Below are 21,167 nucleotides of genomic sequence, written 5' to 3' on the forward strand. Positions count from 1 at the left end.
CATTTCACAGATGGGAAGTCTAAAGCTGAATTATAACTTATCTAAAGTTCAGCAGCTCCTAAGTGACAGGCTAGATGGGAAGGGACTTAGGCATGAGTGAATCCTGAGTCCACGGTCTTCTACCACATCATAAAAGTCCCCAAACATAGTGTTTTTGATCCCATAACATCACCATTTCATTTTTTCCACTACAATTATCTTTACAGGCAAAGTCTGGACTCTGTTCTCTCATTTTATGTTAATTACTCACAAATATTAATTTTCTAAAAACTCAAATCTACATAACAGTTTCAGTTTTTAAAGAAAGGTTCTACTTTTATAGAAAAATTGAGAATATGCAATTGAGAGTTCCCATATGCTCCCTCATTCCCCCACTCCAGTAGCCTTTATTATTAATATTTGCATTAGTGTAATACATTTGTAACAACCGATGAACCAATATTGATAATTATTATTATCTAAGGTCCATGAAACATTATTATTATCTAAGGGTTCTCTCTTTGTATTGTATAGTTCTGTGGGTTTTGACTGCATAATGTAGTCTATCCACCACTAGAGTGTCATATGGAATAGTTACACCTCCATAAAAGTCTTACATAGGTGGATAAATGTTCCACCTATTTAAACTTCCCTTCTTCCATCCCAAGTAACCAGTGATATTGTTACTATCTCTACAATTTTGCCCTTTTCCAGAATGTCATAAACTTGTAATCATACGTCTATAACCCTTTCAGATTGGCTTCTTTCACTTAGCAATATGCTTTTAAGGTTCCTCCATGTCTTTTTTGTGAATTGATAGCTCATTTCTTCTTACTGCTGAATAATATTCCATTATATATAAGTACAGTAGTTTGCCTATTAAAGGACATCTTGTTTGCTTTCAACTTGGGAGATTCAATTCTATTCTGTTTCAATGATCTATTTGTTTATTCTTTCACCAATTTACACTGTCTCTTTTTAAAAAATAAACAACGAAAACTAATTAATTAATGAATAATTGATATTAAGCATAATATTAGTGTCAGGTGAATAACACGGTCTTCATTATTGTAGCTTTACAGTAAGGGCTGTAGTCATGTAGTATCAGTCTTCTGCCTTTGCTCTTCTTCAATACTGAGTTGGCTATTCTGAGTCTTTTGCCTCTTCATATAAACCTTAGAATCACTTTGTTGATATTCACAAACTAACTTGTTCGGATTTTGATTAGAATTGTATTGAATCTAGTCAGGATCAAGTTGGGAAGAACTGATATCTTAACACAATTGAATCTTCTTATCTATAAGCATAGAATATTCCTCCATTTATTAAGCTCTTTGATTTCTATCATCAGTTTTCTAATTTTCCTCATATAGATCTTATACATGTTTTATTAGATTTAAACCTAAGTATTTCATTATTTTCTGTTAATGTAAATGGTGTTTTTAATTTAAAATTTCGAATATTCATTACTGATATATAGAAAAGCAATTGACTTTTGTATCCTGAAACTTTGCTATAATAATTTATTTCCGTGAGTTTTTTTGTCGTTGTTTGTTTTTTGATGCTTTTTTTGGGGGTTTACACAGGCAATCATGACATTTGCAAACAAAGACAGTTTTATTTCTTCCTTCCAAATCTTTATATCTTGTATTTCGTTTTGTTGTCTTATTGCATTGTCAAGGACTTCCAGTATGATGTTGAATAGAGTGGTGAGAGTAGATAAATATGCCTTTTTCCTGATCTTAGAGGGAAAGCATCTAGTTTCTCACCATTATTTTTATTGTTAAGCCTTCCATGTGACATGGAGTAGTGAGTGTTCTACCATATTCCCTTGGCACCCACTCTTCCTTGTCTGAGGGCTTTCTCTGGCCACAGAGCAAGTTCATCCCATTAGCATAGAGAAAGCCAGAAGTGCTGAGGAACTAATTCCCCCAGAAGTAACCCTCAACCAATGGTGGACAAGAGTTAGTTGATAAATACTCCCTGGTGTCCTTGGCCCTTGAAGAAGGGCCCTGTATGTACTCTGCAGATTTCCAGTTGTCCCCCGTGAGTTGAACCCCTGCTGCCTAAAGAAGTGACCTACTTATTATTATATTCTTTGTTTGATTCCTTTCCTTGTCTGTCTCAATTCCCACTCCACTACCAGTGCTTCTTGGGATCACCTCCCAAATAAACTGGTTGAACTCAAATCCTGCTCCCAGAGGCTAATTCTTGGGAAACCCAATCCAAGACCAAACCATGTACATAAGCAAAGCTATAACTAGTTTCAGTCTAGCTGCAAGTATAGAAGTTAGGATTCAGGATGCTTGCAAGTATTGTCCAGAGATGAACTGGTGGTTCCACTAGAAACCCAGCCAAATATATATCTGAACCAGATTACTAAGCTTCAAAAATAATGAGGAGGGAAAAAACTAAATTAAGAGGTGAACAAATTTTTAAATGATGTAGTAATATACTTTATTGTCTTATGTTCACCGCTGTCTCGATCATCAATCATTTCCCTGTTTATTCACTGGAGGTGTCCACAGATATTCAGCTGCTTTCCTCAACCTGAAACCAATGCTCAGAAGTGAAGTCCACTATGATTCTTCCCAGGCTCAGAGACCAGGGCTTATTTCCAGGACTATGGCAAAACGAAGGTACAAAAGACCTCCAGATCAGTATTGGCTACAGGTGAAGTACATGAGTCAATGACTTTGGAAAGCATGGCAGGGCAAGCATGTTTTCATTATGCTCCATTATTATACCAAGCACACAACACTTGTAAAATCACATTCAAATCCCCTTTCCTTTTATGGTAAGAAATCCTCTACTAGGCCTACAAAGTTCTCCACAATCTGGCTTCATTGCACTTATCCATCATTGCTCCGCAATGTTCCTAAGTCCTTCCCTCTGTTCCACCCAGACCTCGCTGTAAACATTAGCTGGTTGCCCATCTGCATGTGGTCCAACCTGAACTCCTGGCCATTTCCAGAATAGATGACAGGTTTTCATTCCCTCAGGCCTCCACAAATGCTACTCCCATTTTTCAGGATGGCCTTTCTGCCTTTTCAAACTCCTACACATCCATAAAAACTCAACTAAAGTGTTACCTCTTCTTTGAAGCCTTATCTATGAGGTAGAATTAATATTTCCTTGAAAACTAACAACAGATACAAAGATGAAAATAAAAAATACCTTCTTTCTGCTACCAGAAACTCATTTTTAACATTTGGTGCATATATTTCCATATTATAACTTGGTTTTTGCACCTAAAACATTTATCATGAGTATGTTCCCATGTCACTCAATATTCAATAACCTAATTTTTAATGATTGACCAATATTCAAATGTATGGTTGCTCTATAATTGAATATGATCTTAAATCTGATAGGTCCATTAACATGGATTAACATGGCCAACTCAGCAGAAATTTATCATGATAGATACACAGGGCAGAGTACAGGTGCCACGGCTCCAGTTTCCCACAGCACTTGGGCAAGATGTAAAGACTGATTAATTAATGGACTTGCTCTGGCCAATAGCCCAGTCACCTTTGTCACTGCCAATATTTTCTGTCTTGGATTTTAAGTTTTAGAAGAACAAAGAGCTAGTCAGCTTAATTCACTGCATAGGGCATTATATTACTAGATTATTTGGGCTGGCACAAGAAAACCAGACCCACAAATAAAAACTGGTACTTAACTGTTCTTGTAGGTAGAAACCAAAGTTGATGACTCACCTTTAGTTTCCATTTCAACCTAATGCAGACCAATATTCCAACAATAAAAACAATAAAAATAATAATAACTAATATTTTATATAGCTTTAAAGTGCTTTTGATGCTCACTATATTTTTACCCTTCACAAATGCCCCTAAGGTAGATGTTATTAGAGATTAGAAAACGGAAGCCCAGAGAGACAATGAGTGAGGGGTGGAGCTGAGATTTAGACCTTAGGATTCCAAGCCCAAATGTGCTCTTTTCCACATGGGACAATGAACAACTCCAGGACAGAAGGTACCTGATGTATGTAAGGTGATGCATATGGGTCTAGAGGATGAAGAATTAGAGATTGTCCAGGGTGGTGTGGGTGACCTTTCAGAGAAGACCACGTCATTCATCCCATAGAACATCCTGAATGGAAACCTTGACTCCCTTTGTCACACATCGTGAAGCGTGGCCTTGCTCTTTTGGGGACAACTCCCTCAGGTTCTAGCGTAATTCCTGGTCAAGAACAGCTTTGCTTGTCACCACATCATGGTGAATCCTGCAGGATAGGTCCAATCCTGAACATAGATGCACAGAGATATGGCCAACACACTGCAGCAAGAGGAGCCCAGAGTCAGAAACACAGAGACAATGAGGAAAATACCATGGCTGGTATTAGAAGCCACCACTCCTTACCACATTTCTCAGAGATTAGGCAGGTGGCCGCATGCTCTATAAGCTTCAGTTTGTTCATTTGTAGAACAAAGAAATTAGCCAAACGATATCCAAAAGGCTGCATTCTATAAGTTTATGGAATGGGAAACTACTTCCATTTGGCAGATTTCTACAAAACTCTGTAAAATGCCAAAGTAGCTTCATGGTGGCTGGGAGTTATACCCAGTTACTGAGTAAAGGAGTATTTACTCCATCTTTAAGTCCCTGGTCTTTTCTAGTGCTACACTTTAATATTTACCTTTAGAATCTTTGAAATGAACAGACAGCTATGCTCCCTAGGTTACTAGATAGGGTATCATAGGTTTTACAGAGGACAACAGAACCCTTCATGGCCTGGAATCCTTCTAGAATACACTCCAGAATGACGTTTGGACCTTTTGTAAAATGCAGACTCTTGGACTCTACTCTTAGAAATTCTGATCTAGAATGCCTGGCTGGAGCACCAGAATCTGTATTTGAGAAAAAATGTCCCATATTCTTACTAACTTCTGTGAAAACTTCTCAATAAGCTAACTCGATATTTTCATTCTGAAATGCTAAATTGGTTACCCTATTGTGGTGGGTCTCAACCTAGGAGATTTGAAAAATCCCCATGCCCAGGCCACCTCCTGGAGCAGTTAATTCAGCTCCTCTATGGATGATCTAGGTAGGCATCAGTAGTTTCAGAACTCTCTAGATGACCCCAGCCAGGCAACTGTATTATCATTCTACAGAATACTGAGGAGATCACAGATCCTGCAAGTAGAGAATCCTGGAATTGAACTCTGGTTCTGTTATTTACCTTGTGCAAGTCACTATACCCTCTGGAACTTCATTTCTTTCATCAGAAGGGCCCAACAAGACCTTCATTCAGTGGTGGTGAAGACAAAGTGTGGCCTGCACTTAAATTACACTGTGCAGTTGTGTTGCTCCCTCTATGAATCACACCATATGACTATACTTTTAATATTATCATTATTGTTTTAAACAGAAAATCTAGATAACAAGATAAGAGACAGAAATCTAGACCTCGCTATGTTATTTCTGGGTACTCATTAGAAATATATGAATCTTAGTTGCCAAGTGGTTCCCAGCCTCATTTGGGGGGACCTGAAAATACCTGATCCCTAAGCCCTATCACTGTTCTTTCCCCACCTCAGTCCTCTTTCCTGCACAGGCTCTAGGGTGTCAACAATACAGTAGGGTGATGGGTGAGAATATCCATACCCTTTATCACAATGCCAGCTGTATTTATTTGCTAGGGCTGCCTGTACAACACATTGGGTGGCTTAAACAAGTTATATTTATTGTGTCACAGTTCTGGAGAACAGAAGTCGAGATGAAAGTGTCAGCAGGGTTGGTTCTGAGGGTTGTGAGGGAGAAGCTGTTCCATGCCGCTTACCTAGTTTCTGGTGATTTGCTGCCAATCTTTGGCGTTCTTTGCCTTGGAGAAGCATCATCCTAATCTCTGCCTTCATCTTCACATGGCATTCTCCCTGTGTGTATCTGTGTCCAAATGTCTCCTTTTAAAAAGATACCTGTTATGCTGGATTAGGGCTCCAATGACCTCATTTTAACTTGATTACCTCTGCAAAATCTCTGTCTCCAAATAAGGCCACATTCTGAGGTGGTGGGGCTTAGGGTACCAACATATCTTTTCTGAGGGACACAACTGAACTCATAACACCATCCTGAACCTAAAGATCTGAGATCACCCCTGAGTCCTGTACATGCCCCAAATACCAGTGATGAGCTGAAAAACACATGCAAGGGTGCTAGTTCCCACTGAGAATGTCACTTCATCAAACACCCCCTGCTTCAGGGATTATATGTAATTCTCATAATTTCCATCTAGAACTCTTTTGCCTCCCTTCACCCAATCTATTGTTGAATGAACATGACTGATAAACACTTAATGTGTTACTAACTCACAGTTTCATCCAAGCAACATGGATCATGGTCAGGACCAGACAAAGGCTGTCTCCAGCTCAGTTCTGTCCACACCCACTTCGGTCTCTGGCCCTTAGCCCTCAGTGCTTGGCAAACCTCGCAGCCATAGGTTAAGAATACAGTTCTACCCAGCAGGTAGATGAGGGTGGGCCTCTCTGAAACACCATGTGGAAGCCAAAGGAAATGAATGTTAATGTTTATTTAACAATTTCTGTTTCTCTAATACCGCCATACCTTACATTCAGTTTTCCTAACCTGTTGCTTTTACTTTTCTTTATAAAACAGAAAAAAATCAGAATTTTTAAACAGCTAAATAAGTGAAATGACATTTTGTTCTCCTATACATTGTTATATAGACTCAGAGATAGCTTATGAATAAATATTCTCATGGATTCTTCATCGAGTGTATGTATTTACAAGCTCCCTTCTGCAGTGCCAATGCCCACACAAATACTGAGCAGAAACAAAACAAAACAAAACAAAACAGGTACCTGAGGACAAAAAACAACTGCCCCCCCACTAAAACTTGGCCCACAGGTTAAGAAAGAGGACTGAACAGTCATCCAAACCATAACTAAGGCCCGATGAATTCCCCATGGGAATACTACAGGGAGGATGTAATATGAAGCTTTGGAAGCATTCAACTTCATTATAAACAAGGTCTGGTTTTGAAGCTTCATGTCCAAGAATATCTTTCCATGATTCAGCAAGTTTATGGCTCTTTTGAAGCTTGGCCAGTGTCCCTTTGCTCATGAGAAGCTATCCCCTTCAAAATGTGGAAAGTCCCTTTGTAAATCAGAAATGACAGCTTCATGGCAACCTATGGATGCTTCCATTAAAACTAGGCCTTTCAGACCTGGCCTAAGAAACGCAGTGGAGACCCCTTTGAAAAGGCAGAGCCAGGCATAAAACTCAGTCTTAAAAACTGCCAAGAGGCTCACTACAGTGGAGTCGAACCCATAAAAATAATCTTGATAATAAGAGCTATCATTAAGTGAGTGTTTATTCTACACACTGAAGTTAGATGCATCACAACTTTAATTGATGCCATCTTCGCAGCTCCATATCATAAACACATTACTCTCATCTTATGGATGTAAACCTGAAGCTCCTCAAAGTCAGCATCATGCCCAAGGTCACACCTGCACATGGCAGAGCCCGGTTTCCATGTGCTATTTAACTCTACAGCCCGGGCTCTTGAATGCCTCATACCGTCAACAGTTAGAATAATCCCAAACAAGTGGCTGAAATCAAATAGCCAATGAGATCAAACTTGCAGGTCAGCCAGGACTGCCTGATCTCAGAGGCCAAGACATGCACTGTCCAGCCACAATTTTCACTTCCCAAGTGACCTCGGCAGCAATGTACAGACACAGATTCAGGAAGCTTCACACACCTGAGAAGTAGGAGCTTGAGGGCTCCTTCATAAAGATACCCAAAGGCTGTGGGGCTTGTAAAAAATGTCAGAGAAATAAATGCAATATGCAATCAACCTGCAGTTTGCTGACCTTATTTCATGACAAACTGTGGGATGCAAGCCCCAAATTAAATCCTGTCATGTCAAAGGCTCTGCTGACCAAAGTCTGTAGCAAGAATGACAGGGCAGGGGAGAGCTTGGATATGCCATGTGGAGTTCCTAATTCAAAAGTTTCATTTAATAGCTTCTTTCTATTAAAGATAAAGATTGTATATTCATTGCCTTCTTTATAAAGCTAAATAGCAATAGTAAAAAATATTTGGACACTTGACTTTAATAATTCTTAAGGATGAAAAGCATGGTACCTATGATTTCTTGATTTATTTTACATCTTGGTGAAGAAGCCAATGCAATAGATGAATGCAAAAATTTTCCTAGTTCTTCATTCATCCCTGTCCATGCCCTTTGCAATATGATTTTCCAGCTCTTCCCATCATTTAGTAGAGCTATTCTTTGAATTTGGGCTGTCCTTGTGATTTGATGTGGCCAAGAGAATGTGGTGGAACTGATGCTGTGTCATTTCTCAGCATAGATCTCGAGACACATGAGGCCATCCTAGACCAGCCAGCCCACAGCTGACCACCAGATAATCACAGACACATGAACAAGGACAGCTGAGGTCAGTTGAGTCTGACTCAGATCAGCTTAAGTACCAAGCTGACCTATGGACTCATGAGCCATAGTAAATGCTTTCTGTTCTAAACAACTGAGTTTTGGAGTAGCTTATTACACAGCTATAGCTAACTGACACAATAGGTTTCCCAAAGTATAAATAGAGAATCTTTCCACACGATACTCACATGGTAGATATGACCTTGTTTTGAGCACACCGATTCTCTTAGTCCATCATCTATTTGCTAAAACATTTGCTTTAAGAAGAGCTACCATTTACGGACTTTTAAAATGTGTGAGGCACAAGGATAAGCACTTTTAATCCATTTTCTTATTTAATCCTCACTGCGAATGTTATCTCAATAGCCAAAAACAAGGATTGTGATTTAATATTCTCAATGATGTGGGAACAAAGACTCTGAGAGACCACTTGGACTAAGGCCACATGCTAAGTGGCTGTCCCAAACGTGACCCCAAGGCCAAGTTATTTGAAGCTCACGTGCTTACAGAGTGTGCGTAAAAAATTCTGTCTCTGCAATTAATTATTATGTGCTGGGGTAAAAAGTTTGTACTGTGGCCTATACTAAATTCATATATATTTTAAAGATTGGAAGTTTCCTGAGCAATAAGGCTAACTAGCTTCACCAAGTTCAGGAGAGGACAAGCACAGGCAAATCTAACTCTGCTATTTGTGCCAACAGGAAGGAGAGCTTGTCTTCCTATAAAAAAGTGCAGAGTCTAGGGCTCTTCTGTAAAGGGACAGATAGTAAATTTTTTAGGCTTTGCATCACATACGTCTTGAATGGGCTGTTATACCAAAAAAGCAGTGACAGACAACACATAAACAAGTAGATATGGCTATGTCCAATAAAATTTTATATACAAAACAGGCATAGTTTGCCAAGCATTAGTCTAAAAGATAAGGCCAGGGGAGGGGAATAAACTGTAATGTTAATGCCCTCAATCCCCAGAGTCAAGAAAAAAAAAACAAAATATCTATTAGAAGTCTCTTATAAATGATCTCTGTGTCAACAACTATTTTCTGTCAGGTATGACAGAAATGACTCATTGTTTCTTACTGAACATACTAATCTTGATTGACTTGCAATACCTCCCAGGAGTGTTGTGTTAAGAAAGACCCAAGGGCTCTATCTTGGGTCCACAAGAAATAGCACTGTGATTGATTAGCAATGCCTGCCTTGGGCAGGGAAGGGGAGAAAGATGGCATGAGGAAAGCCAGTGTCCCATACATTTGTTATTTATGTTCCATATTGTTGCTACCTGTTTTCAATAAAAGTTAATTGTTGATAATTCAGGCTGCTTTTCAGAAACGAGTGTGAATAATCTTTTGCATGCCCATAACTCAGTGATCTGATGGACATCTTCAATCATATCATCCCAAAAGTAAAGAGCTGGTCAGTACAATGAAGCTAAAAAAAAAAAAAGGAAAAAAAAAAAAAAACTAAAATAATTGCCTAAACACTGTTTTCGATTATAGGTATGAAACTAAATTAATAATTCTATTAACCCACTAGCAACAGTATTTACCTGAGGTGCCTTGACCTGGACCAAATCAAGCACTTGGGCATGAGTTGCTATCAGTGAAGGCTCTAGCAGGTTACCTTTCTCTGTGTTCAGAGCTAGCATGCAGGGTCTTGGAGCTCCCTATAGTAATCATTGAAAAACTTGTTGAATTGCCTTAATTAGTAATTATCTCCAGCTGAGCACACCAAGTCCTGCCTATTGGCTAAAAGGAGCTGGAAACCTATCCAACCAAAGCTCAAAAAACTGAAAATGTAAAGGGCAATGAAAATATATCTGTTGATAACACTCATTTTATTCTAGTCATCTTGATATACCTAACTTTGTGACTTTGAGACTACGAGACTGAGGGATTCATTTTCTAATATTTCTAAACCTTCACTGTCCATAATGGTAACCATTAGCCATATGTAGTAATTTAAATTTAAATTAATTTAGATTAAATTAAAAATTCAGTTTGTTAGCCATATTTTAAGTATCCAGTGGCTTTCTTACTCTATAGTATAGATACAGAATATCATCGAAAAAAGTTCCATTGTACAGCACAGATTTAGACTAAAGTAGCAGATGCTGTTAGTGCTCTGTGTATATCTCCCAGGCACTCCATGACCACCTCAGCAAAGGCTTTTTGCTAACCCTCTAACTCTGAATGCTCTGTTCCTGGCTGGGAGGGCATACTCATCCACATGCATGTAAGCCAGCAGTGTTAACAAATACACTCAGAAACAGTGCTCAACAAATGACAGATGAGAAACTGTGGGAGAACACCCCACCTTCCTCACTCCCTGGCTTAGGTAACTCTGAGGCATGTCCCACACAGGCTCTCAGACTTGCCCAGTGACACGGAGCCCCAGTTGCCCACAGTGATCACCTGCAGTGAATATTCCCTCCACTGGTTTGATCAGGTCAGCTCCCAGAGGAACCCAATGTAATTGAGTCACATTTATCCTGGCATTGAATCTTGGTATTTGAAAACTAGCTAATTTCACTGGTGAAAAAGATGATCATTTATGGAGTCAGTATATGGGATTTCCCAAATGAAAATGTCTGTTGTCTTACGTTATAGCATTCTGTTATTATTATTATTTTTACTGTGCTGATATTTCTCAGCTTGATCATTTGCTTAATTGCCAAACCTACTGTTAAATCATTTTAGTGGTTTCCAAAAATCAAGCCACCCACCAAGCCACCCACAAAGTGGCATTTGACTCCACTGAGAATCCTGAAGAGAACATGTCCCTGGTTCTGAAAGTTATTCCCCCAGTCCATCTTAAGGACCTTTTGGCCTATATTAAATCATTAAATAAGTAGACCATGTACCATGGAGACAATAAGTACACATTTGCACGTTTTGTTTTCTGTATAGCTTTCTAAATTTGATTTCATCATAGTCAAACCTATCTGCCTATTTCTTTTTTGTTGCCATTTTTTTCTAACAGCTTCATTCAGATATAATTCACATGTCATATAACTCTCCCATGTAAAGTGTGCAATTCAACATTTGTTAGTATATTCACAGGGTTGTGCAACCATGTCTTCTGTTGTCTTCTTTCACCATAAGTGGTAACAGGCAGTGCGATCTCACACATCGTTCCTGATAGACAACTTTGTGGCTACCTCCAAAAATAAAAGTCATATTCACAGGAGAATCATTTACTATCACTGGGGATATATAAAGGAGTAAGCAATAGATATATTGATGTTGCTTCCTTTCCTCGTATTTTTTAAATTTACCATGTTTAATTATTGATTCACCTATTTACACTGCAAAAAAAAAATAGCAAGACTGGACTCATCAGTAACATTTTCTTTGCTCAGCAAAAATGCAAATTCACACACAAAAATGTATTATTTTAAAAAATTCCATTCCTCCCTACTTCTCTGATTCTTAATGATGCCACAAACCACTTTGGTGAAACACTTCTCTCCTCTTGCCACACTGTTTGTTTTAATAGGCCAAGTACCCCACTGCCCTCCTCATACCCAGCATCTATTTGTGGCCATTTAAGCCCCCACCAGAATCTGCTTCATAGACCCTAATTTGAGCATCCAGACTATAGTGGAGGAGCATTCTAGAGCAATAAACATTAAATCCAGATGGAAAATAAAAGGACACCACTCTTCATAACCATCAAAATAACAGATTAGAACTGTTATCTTTCTAAGGGACGTCCACTGTCCCACTGTGTATCTGTCCACCCCCAGATACACACACAGACACAAACACAGACACGTACACACAGACACACACAGACACACACAGGCATGGCCTGAAATTTGAAGGTTCTTACAAGAGCTGCCCACTCTTTAAAGAATTAGTCATTGCTGTGAAGGATCCTTCTCTAGTCCACACATTTCTTTCCCCTGTTTTCTGGCAGGATGGTGTCTCAATAAAACACCCACCTATGAGCCACAAGAAGCCAGTCACTGGGCCCCCTCAGCCAGCTAAAGAAAAACCTCAGTTCATCTGACACCAAAAGTTAAAAAACACAGCTATTTAGAGGGTTCTCCCTAAACCGTCCTGGCTCCAGGCCCTTTAGGCTTCAGAATTCCAATCCTGGAAGAGTGGCTGGTGGCACAGAGCAGAAGCAGAGGTGGGACTCCATTAACAAGCAAGAAAAACTACTGCCCTTATTTCTTTTAAATATTCCATGCAGCGCCAGGGTGTCCATAGGACCAATGTCCCTTGTCACTCTCCTTATTTTATTCTAGCAATTCCACAAATACCTCTCTGGGTCCTCGTGGTGGTTTTCTCTTTGTGGTTGGGTGTCTCTAGACAGGTTCTGAGTTTTTCCTTATTCTTCCCCAATACTTAGGTCTAAAAGTAGCTTAAGAGAAGAAAAATTGGAGAAAGATTCATTTTTATCATTCTTGGCATGTGCCAAAGTAATGTTGAAAAAAGAAATCTGGTTGGTTTTCAGAGTTGCTGAGAGGCTCTGAGTGACTGTACTAAGGATATATTTTGGTATAAAAGACCAGTGGGGGCCAGGGAGGGCAGACAAGGGTGGAGACGCTGGGCTGCATCCCCTCCTGCTGCCCGGTGGAGGCTGCTGTCTTCTTTTCCCACTCGATGTCCCCCTACAATCCATACTCCACAAGGGAACCTGAGTGATCTTTGGAAACAAGGAGTTCATTAATGTCACCTCCATTCTTCCAACCACCCACTGGCTCCCTCTCCTACTGAGAATGAAATTGGAACTCCTCATTGTGGCAGACAAGCCCTTAGATGATCCAGTTCTGCCCAAGGTTCTGGCTCCTTCTCCCATCCCTAACCCCAGTTGCAAAGTCCATCTCTGTCCTGCTGATGGGCCTTTGCAGTGGTTGGTCCCTCGGCCTGGAATGTATTTTCCTGGGTGAATACAGGCTGATTTCTTCATTCAATCATGTTTCCATTCCCCCATGGCCCTCATCTAAACAGGACCCTTCCTGTCAACCTCCATCATCCTGTTTCCCTTCCCTGTAACAGAATTGCCATCTGACACTTTCTTTGTGTATACCTTTATTCTGTCACCTCCCCCTAGGACAGAAGCTTCATGAGAACCAGGGGCTTATCTTTGTGGCCTCACTGCATGGAAAACAGGCCTGACCTAGGACTGACACTCAATAAATCCTTCAGGATAAGTGGGTGAATCAATCAACAAAAGGGGGCTTTTTTAATGTTTTTTTTTTTTCAGAAGGAATTTCAAACTTATTGGAAAATTGCAAAAATAGTACATGGGACTCCCATAAACCCTTTACCCCAATTCACCTATTATCATTATTCTGCCCCATTTCCTTTATTATTCTATTTATCTATATAATTTCTACCTATCCATCTAATTTCTATCTATTTACCTATCTAGGTATTAATCATTATTGACAACATTACTGATAGCTAGCTAGCTAGCTAACAATCATTATTTAAGTTGCTCAAGTCATGGCCCTACACCCTTAAAAACTCCAACACTAAGGACATTCTCTTACATAACCATGGCACACTAATCAGTTTCAGTAAGTTTATCATTGATACAATTCTTTTACCTAATTTACTGTCCATATTCAAACTTGTCAAATGACCCAATAACATCCATTAGAGCATTTTTTCTTTTCAGTACAGAACCCAGATAAGATCTGCATTTAGCTGTCCCATTTCTCAATTCTCCTCAGCCTTTCTGTCTTTCATAAAATGGGCATGTATGAAGAACACAATTCTTTGTTTAAATGAGATGTTCATTATTTGAGGTTTTCTGCTGCTTTCTTATAATTAGATTTGAGTCATGCACTCTGGGCCAGAACATCATGGAGACAAAGGTGTATCCTTTCTGGGGCATCACCTCTGTGGCACCATGATCACCTGATCTCATCAGTGATGTTAACTGTGATCAAGGTAGTTTCAGTCAATGTATTGTTGGGTTTCTACACTATATGGTTACTAATTTTTCTCTTGCTACTTACTTATAAGTATGGAATCATGGATTTCTATTTTTCAAAGTTTATACCTCATTCCTATCCTTATATATTTTGCTCAAACCATCCCAAATTTAGCATATGGGATCCCCTTTCACTGGGTCCTATGTAAAGGGAGTTCATTTTTAAGTACATTCTTAAGATTATGGTTGTTTGAAAAGTGACTTTCCCCACTAAAGTTTGCCCTAAGGGAGAAATAAGCATTCCTCCATGTCATAGGCAGTTTGGGTTGCTATAACAAAATGCCAGTCTGGGTGGCTTAACCAACAAATATTTATTTCTCACAGTTCTGGAGGCTAGGGGCTGGAGGCCCAAGATCAAGGTGCCATCAGATTCAGTGTCTGGTGAGAACCCTCTTCCTGGTTTGCAGACAGCTACAACTCACTATGAGGAAGGGCCCTGATCTCAGTCACGTATTATAAGGGCACTAATACTATCATGGGGACCCCAACCTCATGACCTCATCTAATCCTATTCAGGCTTTCAACATAGGAATTTGGGGGTACACAAAGATGCAACCTCTAGCATCCTATTTTCAGGTTCTAGAAAGTTGGGGGCCATCTAATTGGCCAAGCCACAACTCTGCAAAGTCCCTGACCAGCTCCTCTGGGGTGAAGAGAAACAAGCCCTGCAGAGTCTGAGCATGTCCAGACCCAGAGCTCGACAGACCCTCCTCACCCAGCCCTGCCCAGGGAAATCTTTGGCCAAGAGACACCAGCACTTTGTCCTTACAGACAGCTAAGACAATTCCTCATTAAGGTATAATTGTGTTTCAGAATACGAGCATGTGATCTGGTTAGCCCAGGAATCATGTTACAAAGAACGTAGTGTAAAATAGTCTATGATGTGTGTTAAAGAGCCCTTTTCAATTAAAATCATGTCTAAAGACTCTAAATTATTAAAACACCAATTTCAACCAGCTCAAGCAGGTGTCCAGTAACATGGCAGGCCTCGAAGCTGGAACAAGCAAGATTTCACACATGTAAGATCACAGAGGGTCCCCGCATGCTGCCAAGGTCAAAACCTTGACCCTGAAATAGCACAGGTAAAAGGACAGCATTCACTGTGTATTAAGTAGATGGGATGAAGCAAATAGCAAGCTCAGGACCCATGGACATTCTTTTCAGCTACGAACTAACTGACCTGGGTCATGCAGCTATGAAGGGTAAGAATTATTTATGGAGGAGATGATCTACAATGAGGGTTGTTATCTGTCCCCCAAACCATGATTCTATAACACTTCTTGCCCTGTAAACTAAATAACAAATTCAATAATAGTGCATTTAAAATAGGCTTCATAGCTACATAATAGAATATAACAATCAAATATTATAACAATCAAATATTATAATAAATATTATAAAGTAATATAATGAGCTTATTCGTTGAGCACTGCCAGATGGTTTATATATGCCCAATGAACAGATGAACTAAAACTGGAACTCAAAGACATCTTATTGTGTATTTCCTATAGCAATAATGACTGATCTGCTAATGAGAGGGAAGGCACACTTGTGGAAAGAAGGAGTGGAATAAATGTATTAAGTAAAAAAGAAAAAGACAATGAAGTCCATTAATTCAGGTGAACAAAGACCTTTCATTAGCATACAAAGATACTACTTGTTTTCTTCAACAAGTCAAACTTCTTATTCCCTCTTTTCTTATGAATACTGGACAATTCTCTTTACTCTATTGTAGAAAAACTTCTCAAAAGAGTTGCCTATATGATCTGCCTCCAATTCTTTCCCCCTCATCCTCTTGTGAACCCATCCCAATCAGAACTTTGCATCCACCAGCAGTGAGACTACTCTTGTCCATGTCACACCACTGGCCTTAAAGTCACCTAATAAGTTGGCAGCATTCAACTCCGCTGGCTCATTCCTTCCTCCCTGAGCACCAGCTTCCAGTGCTGACTGCGTCCTCTGGGCCTCCTCCCCTACCACTGGCGTTCCTCCCTGCCTCCTTTGCTAGCTTCCTCCTCTGTCTACACTGTCTACCTCCTTTGCTAACTTCCTCCTCTGTCTACACTGCTCCATGGGGGGTCTCCTCCATCTCATGGCTATAAATACAGACTTCTATATGCTACAGACTTTCCAGTTAATATCTCTAGCCTTGATCTGTCAACTGAACTCTAAGTGCACACTTCAGCCTTCTCATTTCTACTTGGATGCCTAGTACACATCTTAAAATTAACATTTCCAAAACAAAACACCTGATCTTCTCCCCAAAGAGTCTGCTCCACCAGCTGCTTCACCCACTCCTATAATTGCTCAGGTCAAGAATCCTATATTCTTCTATATCTCTCTTATTCACATCTATTCCTTCAGGAAATCTGTTGTTGTCTTCAACCTGTAGCCAGAACTTGATGTCTCCTCACACTGTCCCTTGTCACAACTCTGTTCTGAGTCACAACCATTTTAATAATCTCCTGAGTCTTCCACTTTCCCCCTGTGTCCCCTACCTTTTATTATCAACCCAATAATCTGTTTGATCCTTTAAAAACATAAGGCTGGTCACATCACTTCTTAGAGCAAGAAATGGCTCTCCATCCACAGTAAATGCTAAAGGCCTCCATCAGCCTCTAAGGCTCTAAGTGATCTGGTTCTGCATCCCCCTGACTCCTCCCACTCCTCTCCTCCTCTTCATTCCACTCCAGCCACACTGAGTCTGCATCATCTGGTGGACACACCAAGCATGTGTCACCTCAGGGGCCTTGCCCATCCTGTCCCCTCTGCCTGGAATGCTCATCCTCAGATATCTCCATGGCTCCCTCCTATACTTTCTTCAGAGATGGCTCAGATGTCACCTTCTCAAAGACTTCTACTTTGATTTAACTTTGCAACCCACCCTCTCCCCACTCTTGATCCCTCTTCTCATTCATTTTTTTTCACCTATCACTTATCACTATCTAGAATACTTTACATCTACTAATGTTTGTTTCCACCACCCATTCCTCGCCCTGGAGAGAAGCTTCACGAGGGTAGAAATTTTGGCTTTTTTGTTTCCTGTACTTATGTCCCATACACATAATGGGTGATATGTAGTGGATGCCCAATACATATATATTGAATGAATGAATATGTCCCTACACGACCTTACAGAAAAGTGGACAGAATAAGGATACACCTTTAGACCATTAGAGTATGGTGAACCAAGAATGCAGTAGAGGGTCTTGAGGCTAGGGAGCAGACAAGTGCAAATCAGTATCATCCTAATGATATTCTGATGACAAAGACCATACGTGAGTGGAATAAATAGTCATCAAGACAGAACAACATGTCTTGCAGTGAGCTCCACTTGAGGGCAAGGTGTAGAGGACACTAGTGAAGTCCAAGGTTATATATAGTACATAAAGTTTTGCACCCAGGCTCCAAGGAGCATCTGGGTGTGACACACACCTATGTTTCTCTTGTTTATTCTGCAGAAGTCTGTGCAGGTAACAGATTGTGTGGTTGTGCAACCACATCATCTTCCACCCATTATCATGTCCATCTGGGGTACTTTCACATGGGGAAATGAAAGAAGGCCTTTCTCTTGGTAACCATGTGCCTTGGCATTTGAGAACAAAGCAATCATGGCTGCCTGTTGCTCTCCAGCCCAGCCATAAATTAAGGAGAGACAGGGGTCAACAATGACTTTCTCAAAAGCCGGAGAAGCTCAAGGTATGTCCCTTAATTTACCACTCCAACAATCACAAAAGTAAAGGGCTTTAGAAATTCTCTTTCCATTGTGTGAATCCTAACAGAACAAAATGATCCAATGCTTGTTATAGTTAAATATGAATAGGATATTTTAAAAATAAAATTAAAGAAATAAAGAAATGTTAATCAAAATAAATGCAGGGAACAGTAAACCTTCATAAAATGTTCAGGCCAATCTCTGTCCTGGCACAAAGTCTGGTTCTAATGAATCTCTAAACAGTACCTAATTATTGGCAGGATTTGTTTTTCCTGGCTTTCCAAAGAATCCATTTCTGTTAAACAAAGGAAACAAGCCTTGTCTGTGTCAAAAAAAGGAAAACTGAATGTGCTAGAAATTCTCCCTCCCTCCCTCCTGACCCACAATCCACATGCCCCCTGCCCCCAGCCTTGGCTCTGTGCCCTGGAAGGCTAGACCTGGCTCCTGCAGCCTTTGGCTTCCAGGTAGATTTGGCCAACAGCAGAAGGTTAAAGGGTAGGAGGAGAGAGACCAGGGCACTTATTCCTCTAGCTGTCTCCCAGCCCATAATTCTTGTCCAAAGGTGGCCCTGCCCTCCTTTGTCCCTTCAGATACAGGGGTGGTAATGGCCCCTCACCATGGCTACTCTCTGTAGCATCATTATCTTGGTTCTCTCATTCTGCCCACTTCATGGTAAACAAATCCTTTATGACTCTGCCTCTCCCCCCCTGCTATCATCCCTTTTGAGCATACTATCATTTGCTTCCCAGACCCTGGAAGAAGGAAGAATTCGTGTTCCAAGGGGAGCACCAAACACTAAGGGAAGTATACCCCTCCAGCACTGGCAGCTGTGCCTCCTCTCCATGGTGGTGGTAAGGAAGGAGCATGGCTCTGGAGAAGACTGGCCATGGACTGTGAAAACAGGTGGGGGCTGTTTCCCCAGGTCAGTTCTCAGGGCAGTAGGATGGATTCCTTCTCTGTTTACGGCGTGACTCCACTTTGACCTAAACATCACCTAAGTTATTTTAGGAATGCAAGATAATGATGAGCAGCAGTAAGAACAAGAAGGTGTCACCTCAAAATAAAAGTGCCACCTTCCATGCGCCTCCATGAGCTGTCATAACAGAGACAAGCTGTGCTTCTCGAATGTCAACTGCCAATGTGAAGACCGAAAAGTAAACATACCTGGAGGATTAACTCACTGAACAAAAGTCTGACATGCTGCCCAGGACAGCACATGTCACAGTATTAATGCAAACATCAGAGTGTATTAAACTATTTGGAAAAAATCAGATAATTGCCTTTTCCTCATTTCCAGCTGCATAGTTGGCATTCTATAGAAGTAGCCTAAAGACATCTCATTAATGAATCAATCACATGATTTTCTTTGATCATATGGATGGGTAAAGATGTCAAACCAGCATGGTGTGAAGTCAGGAAAGGGCAATGACCAGTGTAGCCATGGCCATGTGACTGGGAGGGATTACAAACTCAGGGCTTGTGGGACTGTAACACCTCTGGTGCGAATTCAAGACAGCCGTTTTCTTAAAAGCAGAACTTCCCATTTATCAATTAAAGCAGTGAAAATGTCAAAGGGTTTTTAACTTAGACATGATAATATGTTTGTGGCCTAATCTCACTGTAGATATTATCAGGAGGCAAGAAAAATATTAAAACTAAAACTGGTTTCAAATTCATCTGAATAAGTGTTAGCACCAAGAAAAGCAGCTTTTTGGCTAATTTCCCTGCTCTAATGAGGGAAGAGAGCAGTCAATTTTACCCTCTGACATCCATTTGTAACTTATCCACCACAGCAGACAGCCAGGAGATTTCAAATGACTGGAATAAGAGAAATTATTTAGTCACTTAGGAAGAGGATTTTTATTTTGAAGTGTTCCAAGGCCAGATCATTACAGCTACCAAATACATTCAATAATCATAACCAATGTTTTCTGATCACTTATCCTGTGCCAGGCATCGGGCTGGGAGCTTTCTGTGCCTGATCTGATCTTCCTCTCTGCGACCTTGGGAGACAAGTTCTCTCGTCTATGACATACAAGAAAGCAAATATTCTTAATTTAGTAGACATGTTTGAAATGCTAATGATGATGTTGATGATAATAACATCAATTATATCGTTTGCAGAGCTACAAAAAATTCTTAAAATTGAGCAGAAGAAAGAAGCAATTTTACAGTTAAAGCCAACTCTTCTGCCATCTTGGCAAATGAGGCACTAGCTTTTGATTTCTCTCTGGAGTAAGTGTGGATTCTAGCATCTCTCTGATAGAAGGCTCTATAAAATGTGTAAATAGTAGCAAAAGTCCCCCTTAAACCTCAACCTACCATATTTACCTCCTGGTGGACCACTGCATGTGTAATATACAGTGAAAGAACCAATAGGCATTCTAAATGGCAGGCTGAAGATGCTGCTGGCCTCGTGGTGTGTGGTTGCCGGAATGTGCAGATCTTATCCAGTTGGTTCTGTGTGCCTTACCCTGTTGCTTCTTGAGGTGCACTAACCAAAGAAAGTCTTAAATATAAATGAAATGATCAACTGTCCCAGAAACGGCAACATGAAGTGAAACCTTCGGGCCCTAGGGAAGTCTAGAACATGTTCACACTGGGCCATCCAAACACTTATATGTCAGACTTGCTTTATACTCTAACCATCAGTTAACACATTTATAGTCAAACTTTGCTCTAGATCATTCTGTTTACAATATTCTTCTCAATATTTTATAGGCTTAAAGAATAAAGAAGATTATATTTCTCCTCAAAAAAAAGTCACTCGCCCAAAATATGCTCTTTTATGCCCCAGTGTTTTTATATCTCACTGTCTTTTGATCAGCTCTAGCTGACAAGGAGCTTTAATCCTGAGAAGCTCAGAGAGGGGCTCAGCTTGGGTCTGCTGACTTCCATGAGCTTGTGGCTGGTGGACCCAGATCTGGCATGTGGATGACACCTCTTATGTGTGCTGAGTGGACACAAAGAAACACCAGAATTTGAAGACCAATGCTCAGTAATCACAAGAACAATTGTTAGTCCAAATGGATTTCACAGAACAGGTAGGTGCAGGCTAGAAAGAAATCCCAGGTCTTTG

The 21,167-nt window shown here is 40.3% G+C and overlaps 1 protein-coding gene and 1 long non-coding RNA gene across 3 annotated transcripts in view; both read right to left on the minus strand.

The window, feature by feature from the left end:
- Positions 1-21,167, minus strand: part of SLC24A3 (solute carrier family 24 member 3) — a 458,625-nt gene that overhangs the window by 335,952 nt on the left and 101,506 nt on the right. The gene's annotated exons all lie outside the window — the stretch shown is intronic.
- The window catches only part of LOC120611857 (uncharacterized), a 37,181-nt gene continuing 33,506 nt past the window's right edge, over positions 17,493-21,167 (minus strand). The window contains exon 3 of the long non-coding RNA XR_005655303.1: positions 17,493-17,504. This is a non-coding gene — a long non-coding RNA (uncharacterized LOC120611857). The remainder of the gene's footprint in view (positions 17,505-21,167) is intronic.

The sequence above is a fragment of the Pteropus medius genome, unplaced genomic scaffold, assembly GCF_902729225.1.
Source record: "Pteropus medius unplaced genomic scaffold, Ma_sr-lr_union100, whole genome shotgun sequence".
NCBI lineage: Eukaryota > Metazoa > Chordata > Mammalia > Chiroptera > Pteropodidae > Pteropus > Pteropus medius.